This window comes from Patagioenas fasciata, chromosome 5 (assembly GCF_037038585.1).
Source record: "Patagioenas fasciata isolate bPatFas1 chromosome 5, bPatFas1.hap1, whole genome shotgun sequence".
Classification (NCBI taxonomy): domain Eukaryota; kingdom Metazoa; phylum Chordata; class Aves; order Columbiformes; family Columbidae; genus Patagioenas; species Patagioenas fasciata.
In genome coordinates this window covers 10,620,898-10,634,368 of record NC_092524.1, presented here as the reverse complement: position 1 = coordinate 10,634,368, position 13,471 = coordinate 10,620,898, and the positions used below count along the sequence as shown (strand labels likewise).

The 13,471-nt window shown below is 38.8% G+C and overlaps 1 protein-coding gene across 6 annotated transcripts in view; it reads right to left on the bottom strand.

The window, feature by feature from the left end:
• The window catches only part of GALNT18 (polypeptide N-acetylgalactosaminyltransferase 18), a 241,250-nt gene that overhangs the window by 97,283 nt on the left and 130,496 nt on the right, over nt 1–13,471 (bottom strand). The window lies entirely within an intron of this gene.

Below are 13,471 nucleotides of genomic sequence, written 5' to 3'. Positions count from 1 at the left end.
AAAACACTGTGCAGTACCACAAAAATTAATACAATTGTGGAATATGTTTTGTCATATATCAGGGCTAAGATTCAGTAAATAATATCCCGTGTCAGAGACATGAATTGCACACTGCTGCTTTTCATGTTACTTTGATAACTTTGATAATTCAATCCCAGGAAGTCAAAAGAACTATTCAACATACATCTTCCTTTACATTTCTACTAAATAATTCCTCTATGTTTATTCTTTCTGACCTAAAGTTGATTGAGCTGTTGTGTGGTAATCCACAGTTGATTAAACTCAGTTTGACACATTCTGATGCAACAGTCATATTTTTCTAGGCCCTTTTCCATTTAAGAAAAGCTGATTAGCCCCTTTTTTCCATTTTACTGTAACTAAGTCATCTCTCTCAGTGTTTCTAGTTTAGGGCCATAAAATGAAGGTTAGTTTAACAGACCATTTTATTAAGTCATCTCCCCTGAGGTGTTTCTTTTCAGATGTTCTAAAAGACCCCCGATTTCCTAATTTTTGTGCCCTATTAAAAGAGTGCTAAAAAGAATAAATATTGGACACAGCTAACCTGCATTGAGCACGGAGCCAGAATTACGTATCTCCAAAAGTTACTGAGGTTCAGTTTTGCCTTGATCTTGCTGGTAGTCCCTGTAGGCCAGGCCCTCAGGTGGGAGATCCAAGGAGCTGAAACTTCTGATAACAACTGACAGGATCGCAGAGGTTCCAGTTACATCCACTTCAGAAGACAAATATTTATTTTAATTATGAACCATTTCTAATTTGAGGAGCTGGGATACATGAGCTTCTATACTGACTTAACATCACTGAAGAATTGGATTTCCTTCATTTTGTGGTAACGCTCTCTGGACTATTTATACGACTTCATGGATCATATTGTTCTATGTGACAAGAAAGAACCTACATTATGCTGGAGAACACAACCTATTAATGCAAAAGGAAGTCCTAGGAAGAAGTCAACAACTTTAAAGATAAGTCCCTAAACTAAAAGCAAAACCCAAAAGCTTTAAGCATTTGGTAAACGTGTAGTGCGATATAAGCAAACGGTAAAAAAGCTCTTGCTATAGAAAAAAAAAAAATTAAAACAAACCCCAAAACTTTCAAAGTAAGGGAATATGAAATAATTTTCAACTGAGAGCTTTCACGACTCTAATCTTGTTCTTCGGATTTGATAACATGCCTAGTTTAACCTTCAGCATCATTTTGAGAAAGACAGCACATCACAACCTCAAAAGAGCTGTTTGTGATGGGAACTTGAACACTACAATATTGTACCATTCTCACCTCAGGGACTATGAACATACATCTGCAAAACCAACAGAAAAATCCAGTATTGCAGTGTGCAGTAAAATAGTATTTTTGACTGCCTTAAACCGAATTTACTGATCTGTCTTCTGCAGAAGTGCTTGTGCCTGCATGACGCCTGAAGCTGGGTAAAGTATTCCAGGCTGTTGTAGGACCATCTAAGAGAGAAACACAGAGTACTTCACATGCTTGATATATTTTCAAGGATATGAACTACCAATATTTCCTGCCATCAATCTCTTTCTACTGGGGCACAAAATAATAGAGTCGCTCAGATTTCATATGTGAAGTCAAGAGAAGAGTGGATCAGTGAAAGTTTAGTCAGTTGCATAAAATATTGCTATACTTCAAAGCAACACAACATCAGGCCATGTGTAAAGTACTGCTATATCACTATATAACAACTCATCTTTTCAGGCTTGTGAGATAAAACTAAAGTACAAATTATCTTATTTCATCTGACATCCTTCTCTTCCTATGATCTAGGTGATCATTCTCCTGGAACGTCATCTATGTACACATGGGATGATGCTCTTTCTGCCAAGCCACTGAGGTTTCCTGTAACTTCATTATTTCCTGCTGCTATCATCTTTGGGAAGAAACGATTGCTGAAGCAGACAGACTATATGAAAATTTCAAGTCAGCCACTACTTACTTCAGATAGCTCTAGCAATGTGCAGATCTAGACTAAAAAACAAATGTTGACAATGTTTTTCTTGCCCTTATGTAGCCTTCATGCTCCCCAGGAGAAGGGAATTTTGGATAAGGATTTGTTTCTCAGTCATGAAATCTCCGTTTCTTTTAAACAGCCTACCTTTTTTCTTGGCTATATTATAGCTTAATCACTTCCCTCTGATACAAAAGCATGTTGCATTGCTTCTGCCTACTGCCTTCTTCCTTGTGTCTCTCAGTCTCTCCAGTTTGCTAGAGATGCTGGCAAACAACTGAATTCCTCTGCTCACTTTCTGGTGAGAAAGACTCAGTGTCTAGCAGTTCTCCAGCCTCCCACATCTTGGAAACAGTGTTCCCAGAAATGACTATTTGATGATCTCAGCAAGAATCCATATGGGACACATGACATTACAGAGGTTATCATGCTTCAATTCTTGACCTTCTATACAATGCTGTGCAGCACAGACAGCATTAATATCAATTAATGCTATTTGTGGAATATATTTGGTCTTACAACAGGGCTAGTCTTACTATGTAAGATCACAGAAAGTGCCGAGTTGGAATGGACCCACAAGGATCATGGAGTCCAACTCCTGTTCCTGCACATGAGAACCCCACAGTTCACACCATGTGTCTGAGGGGGTTTTCCAGTCTCTTCTTGAACACTGTCAGGCTTGGGGCCGTGACACCTCCCTGGGGAGCCTGTTCCAGTGTCCAGCACCCTCTGGGGTGAAGAACCTTTTCCTAACGTCCAACCTAAACCTCCTCTGCATGTCTTCCTGCCATTGGTTCTGTCATTGGTCACCAGAGAGAAGAGTTCAGTGCCTGCCCTCCCTTCTCCCCTTGTGAGGGACCTGTAGGCCATGATGAGGCCTCCCCTCAGTCTCCTCCAGGCTGATGATCCTGTGTGTAAGACACAGATCACACGTGTGAGACATAAACCACACACACAACTTTTGCAACAGCATTCCTTAAGCTTTATCTATTTCTATGTGTGGGAAAGGGGTAGAGAGAAGAAACATTTCTCTGGAAACAGTGAGATATCTGATGAGAGAACACAAAATCAGATCCGGTGCTACACAGTTTCACTTGCATGTTCAAAACTGATTGCAAAACACACAAAGAAGTTTCAAGGGCACAGATATAATGAAGAAGTAATCCTAGACATTTCATATAAGAAGCAGGCAACAGTGAAATAATTTAAATTGCTGCTCATACAGTAATAATACTACTACGAGGCAGGGAGACATAGTCCCTCGTGTGACAAGGGGATGTAAGTACGTTTTAGAGGTAATGACATTGCACTTCTTCATGGTAATAAAAAAAATTGAAATCATTGTTTATTTGCTGCCACAGAGTTGTCAACTTGTTTATTTGCTAGCAAATGAGTTGTCAACTTGTTTTCCATTTTAGAAGACCTTATTGTTTTCTTTCCACTTTGCGCACATGAGCAAGGATTGAGATTAGGGGCAATAGGTCAGGAGGAATAATCATTCCACAGCATGTAAACCTGACAGACCATGTACTTAGCCACAGAAATATCTTTAAGTTTCCTACAACTTCACCATGATTCAATTAGGTATGTGATAATTTTTTTGCAGCTTCATAAAGTATTAATACTGTTTACATCTCATTTTCTGGTTTTATTTTTGGATTTGTTGGGGTTTTGTTTTGTTTTGGTGGGGTTTTTTTTGGTGTTTTGGTTGGCTATACTTTTTTACTTTCCCCCTCCCCAACTATTTCTACTGTATGGAAATCTGCTGGTATTTGTACTGCTTGAAAAGACTGCCTCAAATAGAAGATGGCAGTTTTTGAAACATTAAGCAATGATCAAACAGGCATTGGGCCAAAGGAGCGTGTCAGGAGCAAAGGAACAATGCAGAGATGACAGTAAGCTATCTTGGGAGAAGTGAGAGCACTTTGCAATTCCATCAAGATTTTCTCTGCTGCCAAATGAAAACAACAATGATTCATGCTGCCATATTATTTAACATTCATCATGACTTTAAATCATTTATTGGAGAGTTTACACTGTAGTGCAGACAAACTCTGGTAAAATTAATGGAAGGCAAATTGTCCTTTGAATTGGCATCAAAAACATCTGTGAGAAAGTTTTGGAGCATCTACTATCCCTTTCAGATTGCACTTGAAGTGAAACCAATATTTAAAATTAAAAAATCATCAGTTTATTTGCAAATTCCATCACAAAATGCTGTAGACACATGGCAAGAGCCTCATGGGGAACACAGCTCCCCAGTCAGAAGTTCTTCACCTACCAGACTGCCAGGAGAGCAAGTTTTGGCCTGTCCTGTATGGAGTAGGTTGTGGCACAGACTGCCAGATATTTGTGAGGAACATAAAGAACATGAAGGGAGAGTTTTTAGTATATAACCTGTACCTCCTTCCTCATGAACTCGCATCTATATTTCTCTCTACCCAGACTCCCAAACCAGACTTCCAGTAAGCGGTGTTAACAAAGACTCAGGTTATGGAGGCCCAAGAAAAACAAAACATCTTTTCCAAATAAACTGGGTGAGGAAAATCAAGCAAAATTTTTACTGTCTCAAGCCTAACCTCCAAGTCTTCATTTTTTCCCATGCTAATTCCATCATTGTAAATGGAAATTTTAGCTTTTATGTCTAGTTTCATCACAGTTTCCATAAAGTTTTAAATGGAGCTCCCCAAAAGCTTCCCAGGCTGCTACTTGAAGCCTACTACTTAAAATGGTACTTTTCCAGTGCAAAAGGAAAGAAAACCTTTGATTAAAGGCCCCACAAACAACTAAATGAACAAGTGAAGCCAAGTAATTCAAAGTTTGGTCATGTAATGTACTTGAAGAACACTTTCAAAATCAACGGCCAAGCATATCTACAGAAAGAGTATGCTAAAAAAAGTCAACATGAATTCATTTTTTCATTCACAACAAGAACTCAAATATCCTTTGATAAGAGGTTCTGTACTTGAACTTTAGACTTACAGAAGGTTCCACGATGCCTTTAAAACATCTAACAATGCCTATACTATGCCTTTGTGCATGCCTACTGGGTGAACATAGAATGGTCTTTAATTTCTTCACATATTTTTGCTAACTGATATTTATCATTCGGTGATATAATGAAACACACTTAAATACTTCCTTAGGCAAATCTCTTATCATGTTTTGGACCCTTCAGCATATTAAGAATTTTCAGATTCTATCACAAAGAAGTTGAATGTTCTGAAATTATCAGTTCTAGCAGGAAGTTTTACCACCAGTTTAAATTAAGTACTCAGTATTAATTTTATGAAAAATATCTTTTTATCCATTTTTCTTTTTAAGAAAAGTATGCTTGTCTTAGGAAGAAAAGGAAAAATTTAATAAAGTTCACTTAAAAGGCAATTGTATTTCTTACTTTATATAGGACACAATCTTTTACCTCCTTTGTCTAACACTACAGAGTATTTTCTCCACCCCCTGTCAAACTCTTGCAATTATAAGCACCATTCTCTCGATAAGGCAAGAGACAGAAATCCTTTAAAAAGTCATTCAGCTGACATTACTAGAATATCTCAAATACAAATTCTACTGGATGCAAGGAGATCTCCAGATATTTTACAGGAAAATATGTCAAAAGGAAATAATCTCTGATCAAACCAGAGTTGCCTTTACTGACATTAACAGATATCGGCACTTCTCTCACAAGTTCCGCATGACTGTTTGTCACTGCACCAGATCTATACATTTGGCTGTCACCTAAATGCAGTGAGATGTGTTTGAGAACATTATCAAGCAAAACTGTTCAAGCATTCTTGAAGACAAAATAATCCCATAAATGTGAGAGAGGAAAAAAAATGAAAAAGAAAGAAAAAAGAAAGAAAAAAGAAAGAAGAAAAGTAATTTCAATCAAGTAATTTCTCAGAGATCTCTAGTAATCAATTTTAAGGCTAAAAGCACAGTGACAGTACTGAGAAGTGGACTGATACCACCAGCCCACAGCACTTCCAATGCACATGGGGTGAGGTCCACATTGCTATCAAAACAGTTTAAAATGAGCCTGTAGCCTTTAACACTGTGCAGTGTTTCTGAATCACACCTGACACACGTGATGCTATTTCCTATTAGTTGCCCTAAATAATTCTTCCAAAATATTCCGAAATGCCACTGTGCGGCTCTTTGTCATCACCTAAAAACTTCTGCTGTATTATCTGTATTGGGCTTTGATGCATTCAGTGAACTGAGAGCACGTATGACTGTGCTCACACTATGGATTGTTTCATTAGAGGATTGCAGAACAGACACAGGGACGAACAATAAGAAAATAACTCACCGTGCATTGCGCTGCTTGACATACATAGGGTACACAGCACATGTAAAATAGATACATAGTGGGAAATGGTTCACTGGGATTCAAGCTAAACCAAAACCACAACGAAAAAAATGCCAGTATAGCTTTCGGTTTCATTTACCATTTGGAAAAAAAGAAGATATAAGAAAGCTGTAAAACTGCAGCTGAAATGATAGATGGATTTTGTTCTAGTTCCAGTTTTTCAGCATTTCCTATACTGTACTTCAGATACTCCACTCTACTACCTTCCATTAGGATTAAATATGGCATGTACATACCACTGAGATGACACTTAAATTAGTTCCTCCCACGCTGAAATCAGATACATTGTTCTTCCAGTCTTAAAGCTTAGTTTAATAGCAATGGGCTTGTTTTATTGGAAAGTAAAAAAAAAAAAAAAAAAAGAGGATTAACTGGTAATAGGGTTTGAAGTTGCATAAAATAACTTTTTCTCTATTCTACATTAAACTGCAAGTATGGAAAATGCTGGCTTTGAAGTGGCTGTTCTGTCCTCTCAGACTTGCTGTACTGAATCTGACACAGAAGAAGGTATTTATTAGACTGCAGCACTACAAGCATATTAGGACTGGATGAGTTAAATTACTTGCTGGATGGAATAAAAGATGAGATGACCACATATTAACTTTCAACAACTGCTGGCTAAGGAGAATTCAGTTTATAGTATTATATGAACTTTTGAATGAGAAACTCTGATGTCAGGAAACTGCAATAAAAGCTCTGCTGCTCCCCTATGACCCCGATGTAGACAGAGGTTATGCCATCAGCTTGCACACACATGGAAATTTTGCTTTCCCAGCCATACAAACAGACTGAACTATACAAGACTATAGATAATTAAAACAACTATTCTTTTGAAAGGCCACTTTGTCACTCCAAACACCTGCTGAGCTCACACTTGCACAGGCAAATGGTCCAACAGTTGTGCGAGTTCTCTGGGCTGCACTGGTCCTGCAGCCCCACAGCACCGCAGCTTCCCCAGCCTGCCAGGAAACAAGGGCTGAGGACCTTCCACATCTGTTCTAAAGAACGGAGAATGTGGCAGTTGACATTATAAAACAAAGCAAACCGCATGCTGGTTATCAAACAGCTTTCATACAACTATAATTAAATGCTACAAAAATCAGAGTGTTGCCTTCAGCAAGGGATGCTGTCCCTGCCCCCACGTGTGATCGAATGCAAGGCAACATCCGAGTCTGACGCAGGATGGGCTTCAGATATGGGACAGTTGGAAACACTGATCTAAAAGAACAAAACGTCATTTTTAAATGAAAGCAAAAGGAAATGAAAAATCACATCTGAAAATGTGGTGTCAGAGAGAAAGAGAAGGAAAATGGGATAAAAACATGCCACAAAGGAAGGAGCAGAATACTGCTGGGGGGAGAAGGAAAGAAGGAAGGGATGGATGGATGGATGGACAGATGGATGAGCCAGGCAGGAGTTTAATTAGTGGGGCTAAAGGCAAGAGGGAGCTGCATGATGAAATTGGAAAAACAGAGGAGTGCAGTTTTTGAGAGAAAGCAGCAAATACTGGGGTGAAGGATACAGGGAGAGGATAAGAGGAGCAGATACACTGACATTTGAGAACCCAGAAAATGGAGACCCCAGCTGAAGGACATAAACTTACAGAAAGGAGGAGGAGGTGTACGGAGTGGGTGTGAGGCAGTGAACATCTGAAAATTGCTGAGTGGCAGGGTGGAATGAGGAAAAGCCAAGTGGACTGAGGGAATAAGGAATATGGATATACACCACCCCTGGATAAAAAAAAAAGGAGGAATGAATACAGGTTGAGAAAAAGGTGTGAAGAGTGATATATCAAAGCAAAAGACAGGCAGGAATAGTTGGGGCAGGTAGCATTCTTCATCAACAGTGTCCCTCTATTTTCTGCTCTGTTGCTCACATCCTTTTGATGTCCTGCTCCACAACCTCTGCCCTTTAAAGCAGGAATCAAATTCAGTGTCACAAGGACTGACAAGTAAGAGCAGAAAACAGCCTACAGCCACTCTAGGGCAGCATCTTCTACTGTCCTTATAAAAATCTCACAGTCCATTTGCATTAGTGGTTCTCAATTTTTTCCACAAGACTTCTGAGCTGCATGGCTACTCATTGTTGGGACATGAACCAACGTGTCCACATACTCCACTCTCCCACACCTTAGAATAAGAACAACATCCCTCCTGCTATCTTCTGTCAACACAGATGGCCAGTGGACGATGTTTTAGTCCTGCTTATTTTCTTCTTACATACTTTGAAGTGCCTCCACAGCAGCTGGCACACAAGCCAAGACACACACCTCACTGCAGTCCCCAGCACCAGCACAGAGTGTGCAGCACTGACCATATGCTCAAAGAACTGTCTTCATTTATTCAAGTTTCAGTGCTAAACGTTACCTTGCAAGTAAAATGCACAGTTTGTAACAGCAGCTAATGTTCTCACATCTACAGTGAAGACAGATTTCCTGCTCTATACACAAATACAGGCTTTTTAGCATCTGATCCCTAACTAGCCTCACACAGCCTCTTTCCTATAAATCCCTGCCAACACTGCTGAAAGTTTTCTTCTGTAAAGACTGCAAAAATAATTATTTCAGCATCAAGACCTTTAACTAATGGGCAGAATGAATCTTGGCAGATAAAGCAAAGTCTTCAAAATGCATTACCCGTGGCCCAAAAGTGAATGCGGGTTTGAATAAAGTTAGGCTTTTTCCTTGTTTTCAAATGTTTTTCTTTGCCTTTGAATTTTGCTGGCATTGAGGTAAGAGATGAATAAGAAGCCAAACAGAATGAACTTCCCTAGGAGATGGTGATTAATATGTTTTTAAAATCAACATTCATAGTTGTCTGGTCTACAGGTAAGACATCTTCGAATTACGCTGTAATATGAAATCTAGCATGCATTTGAATAGTACTTTTGAGGTTTATTCATCATTGCTATCGTAAAGAAAAAAAAATAAAAATCAAACAATATTCTGTTCCCAAATATCTCTTAAAAACAGCCAAAGAAGAAATGTACCTTTCTAATGAAAAGCTCCGGATGCTTTTTGAAAAGCTTCTTTTTATCCAATGTTTTGAGGACAATGTTGCAAATCTCTCAAAGGTGATACATCTGACCCACTTTCTACCAGCCTGTGCTAATTCTCTTCAACACTGCAAGTCATAGAATTAGCATCCTGTGATATCCAGCATTATTACTGCAATTCAATAGCTGTGTTCATGGAGATCTCAGGACAAAATGAGAATCGTTACACTGAACGCATTAAAATATTTAATTCCTAAGTAATGATCCAAAGAAAAAGGAAGAAACCTTACGAAATCTGAGCCTCTATTGCAACATCTATTATTAACTTCAATATGAAAAAATGTCATAGAGGATGATACTTAGTGCTCCAATATAAAATTTTGTAAGGCATAGTCTGGGCACATTAATGCATACTGCCTCCTCATGAAGCTGAACACATCATGGCTCACACAATGAGTGTTTTAGAGAGATTTCAAAGAATCTTAAAATAATCTCCAAGAGGTACTTCATGATGCAGCAGGATGCAATGCCAGCGGAAAGACTCAAAAGCCGAGACAGGACTCCAGTGGCACAGGAGGTCACCACCCTGTCCCCAGAGGGCAGGATGCAGCAAGCCCAGGAGTGAATAAAACACTATTCCAGTAGCCTCCAGCTCAGGCAATGTTTTTTCTAAACACATTTCTGAGGTCTAATTAACTATCAGCAGTCGTGGGCTTGGTCACTGAAAGTGTTTTTAAAGCCTCTTCTCTGTAAATCTCCCTCCTCAATTGCATTGAGCCAGCTGGAAAACTCTGCTGCTTCTGAAAGCAGAAATGAATAAATTATTTTATTGCCAAGTTATAAAATAGTGAGTATATTATCTCTGAAATACAAACAGCGTTCCTGAGAAGGATGGGGAAGATTCTGATCTGACAGACAGCACTTAACACCACACTAAAACAGCTGAAACCAGTGCATTTGCTCTATATCGCACCAATGCAAATGGGACCCAAATGATCTACAATGATATTTGGTTTGTTTTAATAAATCTTCTGTTCTTGTTATACAGCACACAGGCAGCCACTGAGATGCACTTTTTTTAACCTTCAATTAAATTTTACACTAATGTACCTAACAGAATATATGAAACATTTCAGTGTTATGCTTATCAGAATTCCACTAGAAAAGATGGTATGGTGAAATACACACATTAAGCCATGCAAATGGCTTTTTTTAAAATAAAGGATCAAAGTGTTGGGATCTGTTAAATGTAGCTTCTGCTTTTAAATGGCACACACTGGCATTTTTAGTTTCCTAACTTGAAACATTTACTTTAAAAAAGGGAAACTTCACTAGGAGATTTAGGTCTCCTGAAACATAACTGGAAACTTGAAAAACAGCACTGAGGTTCCAAGAAAGTCATAGATAATTTGCTTGACATACCCTGAAGTGCATGAAATAAATTCTATTGCTTATATTGCTCAAGACAAATGTGCAGACTTTGGCTGTACACTTGAATATATGGTTTCTGAAATCAGCCTTCTGTAATTTTAAAAAGAAATTAGTTCTTTCACTGCTCTTCTCTGAAATAGAAATCTACTGATCTACTGAAATCACAATGTGGGTGCTCATTAATAGATTCAGAATTTGGCCCACAGCAAGAATTTGCACCAGTTCACCAGCATATTGCTTCCCCTCAGAAGCAGGACATTTTGGTGCCCTCCTCTAGGGCCAATCATTGTATTTGCTTTTATTTTAAACCACTATGCTATGTGAATGCAATCACACAGTGGAAGAGAATCAAAATAAAAAACACGTTCATTTGCACTCCGCCTGATCTCTGTTCTCACTTGTTGTTTGTAGTCCCTCCCCACAGTACGATGTTTCTTGCCTGTGAAATCCACGGCTGTTACATCACAGGAAAAAAAAATCTTACATTGAGTTATAAAAGTTGCTATCCCCAGCAAAAGCCTGAGAGTAAAGATACAGCTTATAATTAGGATTCTGACAGGCCTCTGCGAGAGCAGAGTCTGGAGCCAGACGCAAGCACAAAAATTCTGCCCCTCAGGTAACATTACACAGGGAAACCCAGGGTAACCCACTTATCTTACAAGCAGCAACACTCGCAAGCTAAAGAGCTACTAACAGAAACACAGAATGACACTAAATATAAAGGATTAGTTTCAGCAATGCTAGAAGGGAGAAAAAAAACCTGAAAACAGAATATTGTAAGAGCAAAAGAAAATTGTAAAATAAATATTTCAGGATTTAAACTAATAATAGAAAAGCCCATACATCATCTTTACAATCTCTCCCTTTCCTACCAAACATCTATCCTTTCCAAATGGATGCCTATTACCAGGTCTTCAGCATACATTATGGGATAAAGAGGATGGTAGGAATCTAATTTACTTCTGCAGGGAAGAGATGCCAGAGAAAGGGTTAGAGGAGCAGCAGAAAATCCTGGAGAGAGCTGAAAATTTCTAGGAGGCTAAGGATCAGTCTGCACAGTGTGGTTTTGTATAGAATGATACGTAATACCAAGCCAAGACAGCCAAACCAAAGGTCACCTTCCTCTCAATTTCTGTCCTCCTGTTTAGGGCCAGGAACCTATGGATTTCAGGCACTGGAAGGTAAGTAAGGCAGGCCTAAATAAAGCCTGAAAAAAAGGCACAGCCAACTATAAAAATATTATACTGCACAGTACCAATACTGGTACTAACACAAAATGTGGCTGAATAGGTCTTCCTGAAAGAATATGTGATTCCTGTGATTTCTTATCTATTTCAGGTAAGAAATAATGACAAAGAATAATTTTGACAAGCCCACAGAGCACAGTGCAAAGTGTCTTTGTTAGTGAGCTCATCACAGTGATGACAGGCTCTCAGAATCACTGAAGTTTCTGACATTGCTCTACAATGTGCCCTCTAGAATAACTGCCTGTAACTTATAGAAAATCAGTCTCAAACTTTAGAAACCTCATTTCTGAGCCAGATTATTTTTCTTCTTGCACGGCTGCCTTGTGGCCAGTTCCTCCGTGTCCAGAGGCCTCAGGCCCTGCAGCACCAACAGCCATTCAGGTTCACTGAGCTCCTGGCATCACATTAACTCTGTTTGAAAGATGCAGGAATTAATTTCTACAAACACATTCCAAGACCAAGTCCACCAATCAAAGTTGTGAGGTTTATTTTTTCCTATCAAACTGCCATGTATTACATGAGGAAGTAGGCAAAAATTAAGGCCAGCAAGAGTGTGTCAGTAAAACCAGGCCAAATGACTGAACTACATGCTGAAGCAAATCAAAAGCCTACCTCGGTTCACAAGAAGTTTCTGAATCACATGTATGTGTATGTGTGTGCACACATGTAGATTTTAATTTTGGTTGGTTTGGGTTTTGTTTGTTTTCACTTTGTTCATAGTTTACTGTTTCATGTGATTGTTTTCATTGACTTCATCACATTGTTACATGATAAATTGTGCCATAAACTACAAATTACAACTATAAATCCTGCATGCCAATTTACCCACACTGTTCCATCAGCAGATGTTTCAAGAAAAGCTTGGTCAGCCTTAGGTAACTCTAAACGCAGTATTATTCACTGGGACTGGAATTAGATTTGATATAAGCTTAGATCAGGTTGCTGGGATTTGTATGTACTATAAAGAGTCAGAATTTTACTTTTTCCTTCATTGATAGTCAGCAAGAGAGGAGATAATGAAGTGCATAGCCTGGAGTGGGGAACTTATTCACTTGTTTTGCAAAAAAATTATTTTCTGTACCACTCTGAGATACATTTATGATCAACAGTGAGTCACAGGATCTAGCTACAGGGATCACATAACGACTGTAATGACGGAAAGGATGAGAGAAGCCCTGCCGATGAAAACCAGAGAGCAGAGGATCTGGAAATCCAGAGGAGACGTCTAAGAAACATGGAAAGATGTTTTATACAAAAGAGAAAGTGAGTACATACATGCAAATGTACAACTGAATCAGGAATCTATTGTTACACTCAAAATTCTGGTTAACAGACACCTTAAGCATATGGAAACAGCATTCTATCTCTGTACGTAATCTTTTTAACACACCCCATTTGTGTATACATGAAGACAGCCCAGAAAGACTGTGTCATGAAGAAGGG